The sequence below is a fragment of the Sturnira hondurensis genome, unplaced genomic scaffold (assembly GCF_014824575.4).
Source record: "Sturnira hondurensis isolate 20B ecotype Veracruz unplaced genomic scaffold, ASM1482457v3 Scaffold0009244, whole genome shotgun sequence".
NCBI classification, from domain to species: domain Eukaryota; kingdom Metazoa; phylum Chordata; class Mammalia; order Chiroptera; family Phyllostomidae; genus Sturnira; species Sturnira hondurensis.
In genome coordinates, this window is record NW_028081875.1 from 3,706,379 (window position 1) to 3,719,768 (window position 13,390).

Here is a 13,390-nt window from a genome sequence, read left to right on the forward strand (position 1 = left end):
TTAGCATTTTATTTAAGACCAAGCATGTTATTCTCTCTGTCTTAATTTTAGGTGCTGACATTATTAATGCATTTTAAATAGACAATTAACCACTTCCTCAAAATAATTTCATTAGTCAGCTACAATAAAATAGATTTTTTCAAAGACCCCTTACTTAAATGTGCTCAGTGCTACTTTCTGTATTATACAGGTCAATTTAATTCAGCTTGGCTCTCTCTGCCCAGCTGAACAATGGCTTTTCAGTCTCTCAAGAGTGCGGTGAATGTAGCCAAGAATACCCATCTAGAGACGGCCTTGGACATTCTGCTCATAAAAACTTGACATCTGAAGTCCCACTCTATAAATTTCTTGTCAAAGAGTTAGTCAAGATATCTGAAAAAGTCAGTGTCATATAAATCATTATTAATAATTCAATAATGAGTGAGATTAAAAATGGAAGAATGAAACATTTTAAGAGCGGCAGCAGAGCACCTGGTTTACAAGTAGTCCCTTTCACAATGGCTGCCCTTCTCTATCAGCAGCATGCTTTTTTCTGTAGCTGCAGACCAGAGCAACTACCCTGGTACTTGATCATTTAAGTGACACCACATGAGTGGTCTGTAACTCTTTATATCCCTATCAAGGCCTGTGCCTGCACCTTGACTTCTTTCTTCTGTCTTACTAACATGGGCCCACCACTTGCTTTTGTTGAAAGGTGTCTTAGGTTTTGGTCTACAGAAGCTGACCCTCTAACAAGGTTTTGAGTACACATAATTTATTTGAGGGATGGCTCAAGAAAGTACAACAGAGAAGAACATAAATGAGACCAACATGTTTGCATTAATGAGCAGGTTAGATGTATGGGCAACTGGGGTTTGATCCTGCTGAAGACCTGTAGGAGTGGATGTGGAACACATCACAGAGTTGTCCTACCCAAGAGGCAAGGAAGCTAGAATATGTATCTACCAACTACTGTTTGTCATTTGTTGAGGAGCCAGGTACATCCTTTCAGCCAAAGAAAGCCCCCTCTGAAGTTGCTGATTTGCAAGGGAATGGTGAGTGCCAAGAGGAAAGGAAGGAATGCTTACTGTTTCTGTCAGATGAGGCACCTGAAATCACCCAGACAGTGCCAACATGTTCATCGTAAAGCCTTGGCTCCACATTCATGATTTTTTTCCATTTTGCTTAATTTCTCCACCCCCTAACCTACCCTTCTGCCTTAGCTGTCATCTGCTCTGTATCTATGAATTTGGCCCTAATTTCCTTTTTAGTCCAGTTTGTTCACTAGATTCCATAGATGAGTGAAATCATATGGTATTTGTCTTTCTCTAACTGGCTTATTTCACTTACCATAATGTTCTCTGGGTTCATTCATACTGTTGCAAAGGGTAAAATCTTTTTACTGGCTGAGTAGTACTCCATTGTATAAATATCCCATAGTTGTTTTAGCCACTCATCTGCTGATGGATACTTGGTCTGCTTCCATATCTTGGCAACGACAATTGTGGTGCCTGTGGGGCAAGGCAGATATAAAGAGACTAAATGGCGATGGAAAAAATATAATAAATTTTAAAAATCTTGACAAAATGCTGTGATACAAAGTCAGTATTCAGAAATCAAAGGCATTTTTGTACACCAACAATGAAATAATAGAAACAAAAATTAGAAAAAAACTTTCATTTATTATAATAAGAAGAAAAATAAAGTACCTGGTAATAAACCTAACCAGGGAGGTAAAAGACCTGTACCCCCAAAACTACACAACAGCAAAGAAAAAATTAAAGAAGACACAAATAAATAGAACTATGTACCATGCTCATGGATTGAAGGAATTAACATCATCAAAATGTCCATACTACCCAGAGCAACTTATATATACAACGCAATCCCTTTTAAAATACCAATGACATGTTTCACAGATACAGAAAGCAAATATTTCAAAAATTTATATGGAACCATAAACAATCCTGAATTGCCACAGCAATTTTGAGAAAGAAGAACAAAGTAGGAAAGATCACAATACCTGACATAAAACTATATTATAAGGCCACTGTAATCAAAGCAGTCTGGTACTGGCATAAGAACAGACAAATAGATCAATGGAACAGAAAGCCTACAAATAAACCCATGTTTGTATGGTCAATTAATATTTGGCAAGAGGGCAGGAGCATGCAATGGAGTAAAAATAGCCTCTTCAACAAGTGGTGTTATGAGAGCTGGACTGGTACATTAAAAAAAAATGGAACTAGACAAGCAACTTATACCATACACAAAAATAACTTCAAAGTGGGTAAAAGACTTAAATATTAGTCATGACACCATAAAATTCCTACAGGAGAATCTAGGGAAGAAAATTTCAGATATCACATACAGCAATATTTTCACTGATGTATCCCCTAGGGCAAGGGATGGATAAAAAAGAATAAACAAATGGGACTACATCAAATTAAAAACATTCTGCATGGTTAAACACCAGCAAAGTAAAAAGGAAACAAATGATATGGAAAATATATTTGCCAAAGATAGATACCTGAGGCAAGGGTTTGATCTCCAAAGTATATAAAGAACTCACATGACTCCACTCCAGGAAGACAAACAATCTAATTAAAAAATGGGCAAAGAACCTGAACAGATATTTCTCCAAGGAGGACATACGGAGGGCACATAGGCATATGAAAAGATTCTGAACATCATTAGCCATCAGAGAAATGCAAATGAAAACCACAATGAGATACTACCTCACACTAGTCAAAATGGCCATCATTAAGAAATCAACAAACAACAAGTGCTGGTGAGGTTGTGGAGAAAAGGGAACCCTAGTACACTGTTGGTGGGAATGCAGACTGGTGTAGCCACTGTGGAAAACAGCATGAAATTTCCTCAAAAAAACCCCCTGAAAATAGAACTGCCTTTTGACCCGGCAATTCCACTGCTGGGATTATACCCTAAGAATCCTGAGACACCAATTCAAAAGAACCTATGCATCCTCTGTTTATAGCAACATTATTTACAATAGCCAAGAGCTGGAAGCAACCTAAGTGCCCATCAGTAAATGAGTGCATCAAAAAACTGTGGTAGATACACACAATGGGATACTACACAGCAGAAAGAAAGAAGGAGCTCCTACTCTTTACAACAGCCTGGGTGGAAGTGGAAAGAATTATGCTAATGAAATAAGCCAGGTGGTGAAAGACAAATACCATATGATCTCACCTATAAGTGGAACCTAATTAATAAAACAAAGCAGTGAGCAAAATAAAACCAGAAACATTCAAATAAAGAACAAACTAACCGTGATCAGAGGGGATGGGAGAGGGGGATAATGGGAAAAGAAGGGGGACACATACAAAGGTCTCATGGAAAAGGACAATGGGGAGGAGAGTGTCTTTGGGAGTGGGGGTTGGACAGGGCAGGGGAAAGCAATGGGAGAAAAAATGGGGACAACTGTAACAGAGCAACAGTAAAAATTTTTTTAAAAAAGAAATTAGGACATGTAAAAGAAAGAAAAAAGATAGCTAGTGTGATATCATCTCTGTAGCTTATATGGTAATAAAACAATTTCACACTAATGAATGAATGAATGAATAAATAAATATAAGCTTTGTTCCAAGCCTGATTTTGTAGTTAACTTGGCTTGTATGCATAACCTGGAATTCTTGCACTCTCATTCAGCCTATGTTATGTGAAAATGACCAAAGGATGCCTTGGGGTGCTGCAAGCTCCAGTGGGAGTCTATGGTGGTCTTCCTCATCTTTAATGTACTACTCCAAGGACTTCTACCCAGAGTTGCCCTTCAGAATGATTGCCCCACAATCACTGCTGGGCCATGTCCTCAGCCTCATGCTCATCCCTTGCTCTAAAATATAATTGGTTGAATCAGGGTGGCCACCAGATCTTAGGCAACCAATCAGAAAGTCAATTAGAAACATCATGTGTTTTGACTTGAAAAGGCAAACTGAGCCATTCAGAGTGCCTCTTTCAAGGATATAACTGAAGAAGTAGGGAAAATATGCCCATGAATGGTGGAAACAGCAATTGAGGGTCATAAGGTAGAACTTTCACTGTAAAGAGCAAGAGAATTAAGGTCAATGAGGCAGAGATATTTATTTGATTGATACAATGCAGTACCCTCAGGGCTAATAACAGTGCCTAGCATGTAGTAGGTACTCAGTAAACATTTGTTGAATAAATGAATGAATCAATTGTGCAAGCTTAAGTAATGGGAAAGTAGCAGTTGTGAGTCACCAAGGAAAACTGTTAGAGAAAGAATAGTCAGAAGTGCAACTTACTCATGGACAGCTCTATAATGAAAATAAAAATAGTTAATTCACCATATAAATGCCCTTAGATTATAACCTCATGTTAATAAGTACTAGTGCTATTCATTTTAATAGATAAAGAAGCAGAAGAATGGAGAGATTAAGTGCCTTTCCCAAGATGACATAGCCAGTACCAGGTGGAGCCAGGGTTTTAACCAGGCTCTGTGCTCGGGAAAGTCTGTTCTCAGTGCTATGTTTTACATCTGTTGAGGGACCCAGGCCTCCTTGCTTCCAGAACAGGTCTCAAACTCAATTGCTATAAAGCCCAATGCTATTTTCATCTCTGGTCTTAGATTTCTATTTGACTGCATCTCTCCACTGTTCTATGCTTATTCTTATGAGAACTTGCTATCTAAAAGGAGATAGCCTTGGTAGGCACCATTTATTGTAAGAGCAAAATTAAAACAGAAAAGCAAATAGAGCATGGGACATGTAGTCCCTGAAACTATCTTCCAAGTGTTTGTGGTCTGGCCTTGGCCCTTTGAACACAATTCCCAAATAGTTGGTCCTGCTATCAGAAGGAATTTGCTGAATAAATTCTGAGACAGTCACCAGAAACTAAGACACTCATCTACCTTATGTGAGGTCGTTATCTGCTGCATTACAAACTACTCCAATATTGAGTGGCTCAAGACAATGAGCATACTTATTTTGCTCATGTGTCTACAGTTTGGGCAGGCTTAGCCGGTGATATAGGCTGAATAGTATTCTCCAAATAAATTTGTATTGAAGTTGTAAGCCAAGTACCTCAGAAAGTGACTGTCTTTGAATAGGGTCTTTACAGAGGTGATTAAGTATGAATACAGTAATGGGAATACTGAATATGAATACTGTATTCATATTTATTCATATGAATACAGTTTGCAGGAATGACACACTTGAAATATGTGCATCAGAGGGGTCATTATGTACGGTCAGAAGAATCCATTGAACTGGACATGGCCCCATATTTAAAGCTTATACAAACTACATTAAACATAAAAAGATCAGCACTTTCAATTAAATAAATAGTGATTACCCCAGCATGCTCTGTTGTAAAGTGCAACCCCACGTGATGTTTGGACCAAAGGGTCACAGGACATTTAGCTAGTCAAAAGTTAGCAGTGCTCTGACCCCACCAAATAAGATTGATTGTTTATTTCTGCTGTCATTACTTGGTAATTAAACCAAAGATCAAAGTAGATGTTGCATTTTGGTAGATGTTTGCAATGTAGATGTTGCATTTGCAGCCCATACGGGTAATGATTAATAATAGTTTGCTGAGACTTTATGCATTGAACAAAAGTTTATGAGTAGGAGACAACACATCAGGGGCACAGAACTAGGATCATGTTGTGCAAGGAGATAAACTTGGAAGACTTGAGCTGTGTGCAACCAGCCACTGGAATAACTTCTCACAGCAACAGGGAAGCTTCTGGCTGGGAAAGGGAAAAGGAGCTCTCTTCTTTCCACAAGAGGGGAATCAGCTACTTCTCCATTTTTCTCTAACCTTTAAGTTACTCCGTAAATGCTGTGGATGTTTCCATCACCACCCCAAATTCTTCTTTTCTATGACAGGAAGACTGAAAGCAGCTATTCCCCAAGAGATGCCTCCTACTTATTCTTCCATTAGGGACACCTGCTCATGCTCACAAATCGCTGGGACACCCCATCACTCTAAGGAAGCATAAATATTAATGGGTGTGTGGCCCAGGCACTGAGGGCCATGTCACACATTGTAACAGAGAGGAGATGGCAGCATGGCCGTAGAAAACATCATTAGTGAAGCACATGGTGTATGCATTAAGCAGTGTCTTCAACAGAGATAAATGACTGGAGAATGCAACTTGAGAAGTGAAAGGCATTCAACTGGCTTCAGACTCACAATTCTCAATTGCAAACATCTCTTTCGCTCAGTCTAAGTCTGACCATTCTGATTAATGTAGTAATGGTGTAAAAATGGTGGCATCTTTGCTGTACCCCTCATTTGAAATTTATCTAAATTAACAAAAGGGAGAAAAGATAGAGGGAACACAATTCATCATCAATGAAGTAGGAACCTGCAACAGCATAACACCACAAACTACAATAGATTCCTAGCAAATGCCAAAAAAGCTAGACTGAGATGAGGGAGTAGGCCCCCAGCTGCTATGTGCTGCCCAAGTCTGATAAGAATATGTATATTCTCAAAAACTCTTTGTTAATAATACCAAGAAGAACATATCCAAGGATTCTTAGAGAGTTGAAATCCAGTTTTGTGGGCAGCACAGGAGAGAGGTAGGAAAGATATATCTTTATCTCTATGAGCAGAACAAGTATCCACTGCTTGTAGTGAGGTCAGGGATGCAAGGATACATGAAAAAGAAATTGGTATGCTGGTGATCTATTTCTGCTATCTGTGACCTGGCCTTCTACTCAAAGAAAACTCCCAGAGAGGAAGCTAGGGGAATGATGAGGGAGAATAGCCAGAAACTGATCACAATCCAGAAGGCATGTGCCATAGAGAGCTTGCTGTGAATAGCACTGGTTGAGGAACACAAGACCTGAGAAAACATGTGCCCTTAAGGTAAGAATATTAAAGGCACAGGGGAAAAGACCTGGAAAATAAAGACAAAAATACAGAGATGGTAAGCTTGAGATCATTGCACAAAAGGAAATAGAAAAGTAAACTATAAATAATGACTGCAAAGAAGTTGATAGATATGGGAGCAAAAGGAGACCCCTATATCCATAATTACAGTTTGTGAAGAAGAAAGCAGGAAGATGAAATTAAATACTCAAGGATAAATATAGAAAAACTTTACTAAAATGAGAAAATATTGATAGAACAGTGTCCCAGAAAAAAGTGACGTGTAATGATCGATACTAAGTTATGTCCTAGGCAAGCTATTGAACTAAAGGTCAAAGAAAGAATCACAAGATATCCAAATAGAAATATTTGAGCATTCAACACTTGTTTTCGTCATCTTCTATGTGCTAGGCACTGTATTAGGCTTTGAGGATTCTGTAGTGAACAAGATAATCAAAGTTTCTCCCTTCATTGAATTTTCCAGTGTAGGACTTGGGGGTGTGAGGATTGGAAAATACAAAATAAGTAAACAAATAAGATAGTTAATATAATCTTTAATTATATGACCTATCCATATATCTATATTTTGAATATTTGAGCTGTATAAATATATAAAGTGCCTAGGATGGGGTTCAACAAATATTGAAAGTTGTGATTTCTAGGCAGAAAGAATTTGCTTGTTTGTACTTTTATGAATCATTTGAAAATTAACATGGGCTTTAAAGGTCTAAATAAAAACATTATTCTAAAATTAATAATCAAAAGCATAGTGCTGGTGTCAGTTGACCCATGACTCCTTTCATCTATCATCTGCTTTTGCTCCTCTGCTCCTCATGAAGTGCTCCACACATGATTCAGTGTAGAAGGTGAGTAATTTACATGTCTGCAGATCATTTGGACTAAACTAGAGGCTAGGAAATGAGTCCAATCAACTGATGGTGTTTTAAGGATGCTGGGAATAATATGTTTTCTTGCCTGCAATAAGACCTTCCAAGCCAAGGTCTTTGTGCCAAGGATGGGGCCGGAATTCAGAGATTTGGAACCACAATCCATTGATAACTCTGAGGTCTGAAAACAAATACTGCTTACTTCATGCCAGACAGCAAGGAGGCCTTGCAGAAGACATTTTCATATTTCCTTAGAAAAATCACTGGCTTAGCTCTGCTAGGAAAGCACTAAATGTTTTATCTTTAGAAACTTGGTTTAATGAACAAATGGACAATTTGTTGAGTGCCTATGGTGTGACAGGCACATCATTTTATTTATTTATTTATTTAAGATTTTATTTATTTATCTTTAGAGGGGAAGGGAAGGAGAGAAGGAGAGAAATATCAATGTATGGTTGCCTCATGAGTCTCTTGCTGGGAATTGGCCTGCAACCCAGGCATGTGCCCTGACTGGGAATCGAACCGAGATCGTGTGGTTCGCAGGCCTGCGCTCAATCCACTGAGCTACACCAGACAGGGCCACATCATTTTATTTAATCTCAATGGAACCCTACAACATGGGTAAACCACTTTATAGGTTTGGAAACTGAAGTTTGGAGAGGGTAAGTCATCTAGGGTTACACAGCTATTAAATGGCAGAGCTAAGAACCAAAACCAGATCTGTCTGGGAAACTCATATCTCTTCCCAATGAAGCCTTTCAGACAAAAAAAGACTCTTCCCACAAAAATAAGAGTTTTCAGGGCACTCAACTCCTTCTGGTTTTATGAGTCAAACTAATTTAAGAGCTACAGAAGTGAGAAGAGCAAAGACTTTGGTTGGTATTTCCTATAAATATTAGTCAACATCTCTTGCAACATGGGTACCAATAATGACTAAGGGATTCCATCATTGCTTCAGCCAGTTTGCCATGAGACAGGAAAATTGGCCTTGCATATCCCCATCTGTCTTTCTTCAGATATCGAGATTCAAATGCTGACTGGGATACTTAGGCAGTATTTGCAATAATGAAAATTGAAAATAAGCCTTAGTGTGCATCAGAGAGGTAATGGTTAAATAAATTACAGCCATGCTTATGGAGTCCTGGAAAAGAATAATATCAAGCCCTATTCCTGATATAGAATAATCTTCAGGACATATAGGTAAATAAAAAAAATTTAAGTAAAAATAAAAAAGAAAATACAGACTAGTATATTTGTATGCTCTAATATATGTTTAAAAAGATATATTATATTGGATGATATGACAGCCCTGCCTTAGTAGATAAAAAATGTTTCAACAGGGGTAACTTTATATGGTTCAATCTGTTATATATATGAACACACATGTTTGCTTGTATATGCATATAATACATAAATAACTACTAGAAGGAGATGCATTCCAGGTGGGCGACTGAGGACTAGAAGTCTGAAGTAAGTAGGACAAGGAATTAACTGCCAGGATCAAATATTATTTTTGTAAAATAGAAGTTGTAAAAAGGAAAAAGAAATATACTTGACACCTTCAATCAGGTGATAGCTTCCCAATTTATGACAGGTTCTTGATTCAAATATTTAAAAACTTGAGTCAGATTTTTCATTCCATTAAAGTCTGATGTGAGAAAAGGAGTATATTTACTTTTGTTTTTTGAGAAGACTTTAAGCAAAAATGATCATTTAAATGAAACTAGTGCAACTGTATTGGTTTGAACATGGCATGGATTGAAGATGGGAGAGATGTTTAAAAGTGGAAGGGGAAAGCCAACTTTGCATTTTTTCTCTCTCCTTTCATTATTCTTTCATGTGGTACAAACCCCTGAATTTTTTTTTTAGTTTAAATGCATTTTATTTTTAGAAAACCTATATGCCTTGTTTTTCTTAAAAACAATGCCTCTACTCCAAATAAATCAAGGTCAAAATAAATGAAGAGCTCAAGATAACATCAGTCCCATTTGTTTTAGTCCTGGTGTGGATGACAAGCAGCAGCCAGTTATGATAATGGGTGATATAGATCCAGATTGTCAAACTTGTTAACGTTTTTCCATTTCTAAACCATCCTTAAAGAGAAGCATACATGGGTTAGCACCATGCTCATGATACTCCAGCAGAGCAACCATGCCTTCTAAACGCATGTTTTCACCAGTGAAGACTTGGTAGTTTTTGAATTAGCAAGAATGTGCCTGATTTGTTCTGCAGCCCCTGTCATAAAGGTTTTACTCTTTTTCGGTCTCGATTCTTCACATTTCACTTTGATTGATTTCATACAATCTTTGGTGCTTCTTGTAGGCTTCTTTTATGAAGTTGGTTGCCTGCAAATAATGGTTCATGACAAATCAACACCAGTGATTACAGTGCTGTCAGTACCTTTGCACTCTGGGCCTTCAGTGGAGCCATTCCCACCAATAAGTGAGTCATCAGTGTTACTCTCTGTCCTACTGATCATCTTCCCCTCTACATCCAGGCACAGCCCGTCTGTGATCTCTCAGATCTCATGGATATCCAACATCTCATCATGGTTGATGAGGTCCTGTAGATGATCATGATGGAGGCTGGAAGGAGGTGGCAGCAGCACTGGCAGCAGAAACCTAAACCTTGGGGCAAGTGCTACAGTGCAGCCAGAGTAGTGCTTGGGGATTGGGGAATGAGCAGATGGAAGAAACCCCCTGATTTTCTTTTGTCTTTGAATTGATTTGAGAGAAAGAGAGAGCCATCAATTTGTTCCACTTATTTATGCATCCATTGGTTGATTCTTATATATGCACCTATGTGGGGATGAACCCACAACTTTGGCATAACAGGATGATGTTCTATCCAACTTTCCTACCCAGCCCCAGGAACGTCTGATTTTTTTTTGAGAAGAAGATATTATGTAAGATGGGCAGCAGAAGTGGTGACACTAACCACAGTAATCAAACAGACCTGCACGTTGTTTGGTCAGAGAAAAAAAATTTGTTTTAGTTTCAGTGATTTTGTTGGATTGTAAACATGGTCAATTATGGCTCAATTATATCAGTTATACAAATTCAGCTTTTGAAAATATTCATGAATCAAAGAGGGACTGTGATACTTTAATATAAACTAAAGTGATCTCAGAAGATTATTTATCTTCATAGAGAATTCTAGCCTTAGAAAGAATATCTATGGTGGATTAATTACAGGAATGGCCTTAATTTATTCACGTCTCCTTATAATGCCTTTGGGAATTTTATCAGTGATTATAGGCTTGGTCATGTAACTTGCTTTGGGCAATGGGACAGTAGCAAATGTGATGTAAGCAAAGACAAGATAAATACTTCTGCACCCACCCTCCTCTCACTGCTCTTGAGATCCTGCTGAGCTGCCATGTTGAATAGGCCTGGTGAAGGTTGACAGACCACACAGAGCTGAGACAAGTTATCTCAGCTGAACCATCTTCCATCAGCCAGACCTGAGTAGACCTAGCAACTGACAGTAGACACACGAGTGAGCCCAGACAATATCAACTGCATCTAGTTCAAATAGACCAAAATCACCCAGGTTAGCCCAGCAGAAACTGCCATTCCTTAGAATAGTGACTAAACAAATGATGGTTGTTTTAAGCCATTATACTCTTGACTAGTTTATTATGTATCAATATGAGGAGAGACCCCCCCAACCCCAAATTTATTTATTAAAATTGTGTATTTATTCTTACATGTTTAAACTTCAGTCATTTTCAAAGTACTCTCCATTTGATGCAATACACCTATTGTGACATTTCTTCACTGTTCAAAACAGTTTTTGAGCCATTTAGTGCTTCTGCCATTTTTTTTTTGTTTCACCTCTTCCATGTAGGCAAAATATTTCCCTTTGAGGACTTTTTTCATCTTGGGGAAACAAACAAACAAAAACATTGCTTGAGGCAAGATCAGGTGAATAGGAAGGGTTCGGCATGGGGCTCATGCTGGTTTTGATCAACACTCAGCATGGTGAGAGCAGGTAAGCTCGTAAATCAAACATCATGAAATGGGCAAATACACGGACGGAATTTTCAAAAAGAATTAACTGAAACCGAACACAGCCTCTCACAACAATGCCAGCTGGTACACTGATACAGATGGGTTTCTAGAACACTCACCTAGCGGAGAAAGTCTGTACTACAAGGGGCCTGCCCTCCAGAAGACACTTCTGGTTTTTGGAGTACCCCTCATGTATATCTGTTGCACCACCCTTGCTTTTTAATATCTGATATAAACATATAAAAAATAACAGATGTCTTTCCATCTCCTGCAAGTGACATTTTACTTAATCCAGTCAATTCTTGAACATCTGAATAAATGGAAGATAGAGACATGTTGGAAAACCAAAATGCACTGACAACCCCAAATTCTAAAATCTGTTGAAAAATTTCTGGAGATGGGTGGTGGTGATAGCTACAAAACAATATGAATATATGTAATGCCAATGAACTATATACTTAAAAATTATTTAAGTGGTAAAATGTATGTATATTTGATATAATATGTATATTTGACCACAATAGAGAAAACAAAAACAATTATTATTTGTTATTAGTTTCAACTTCATTCTTCATTATGGCCTTAATCAACTAAAAATAAAAAATAAAAGAAGACTCCTGTAGGTCTGATTTTATCCCTTGCTCTTCCTTTGCCGTGCATGCTAATGAGAAGTGAAAAGGAAAAGGCAGCAGCTGTGGAGGTAGGGGAGAAACAAGAAATCTGGATAATCAGTTTCTGGTTAATGAGTCACTAGCGCCAGGGGTCTACCATAGGTGAACACTTTTCTCTTCTTCAGTCTTTTGATCAGCTTGAATTATAATCAGCAAAGACATTCTGTGGCTCCTCAGTTATGCACATCTAATGCTTACTTCTTCTGTATACTCCATAGTAATATGTGACCAACTCTGATGAATAAATCTTGTTTTTGAAAAATAATATGTACTCTGCCTACTCCTAAAAATAAATTTTATGTGGCAGAAAGTCTACTGTGGTAGAGATAGGAAATGGATGTTTGCATCAGAAGCTGGTGGTTATATGCTTCTAGCACCTGCCATATTTTCTTGGCCTACCATGGAGGTCTTCTGTGGGGAGCGCCTGAATTTGCCAATGGCTTCTGTGTCTTTCTAGGTGGGCAGCCTAGAAGTGCTAAGGCATAAATTCCCCCAAGAGTGATTTATAATATATGAGAGACAGGATGTGGTAGACATAGGTTCAAGTTTCTTGATCCTTAGTGGAACAACTAGACATAGTTTGACACCATCACTCGGAGGTTCTCAGTTGCTCTTAATGATGCCTACCTGTTCATTACCACACATTCTGTCAGTTCTTTCTTCCTTGTTTCACTTCCCTGCCCAATCACAGTGCTTCCTGGGATCACAAATAAGCCACTTCTTTCCAATTCATTTCAGTGTTTGCTTTTTGAAGGAGGGAACCCAAATACAACAGAATTACCACAACTGGTATACAATAGACTCTCATCTTCTTAGCAAGTAAGGCTAAGGAAAGCATAAATCCTACCTTTCAACAGAGCCAAGTTTGAACCATTAGTTATTAAAATATACTCCCCTTTCCATCAATCAACGTGGCATTATAAAAACTGCTCACTCCTCCTTCAGGTCACTGTCTATCAAATCCTATCCTTCT

The 13,390-nt window shown here is 38.2% G+C and overlaps 1 pseudogene; it reads right to left on the reverse strand.

Annotated features, from left to right (window-relative positions):
* Positions 1 to 9,635: 9,635 nt before the first annotated feature.
* On the reverse strand, positions 9,636 to 10,263 carry LOC118994340 (translationally-controlled tumor protein-like; annotated as a pseudogene).
* Between the last annotated feature and the right edge of the window lie 3,127 nt (positions 10,264 to 13,390).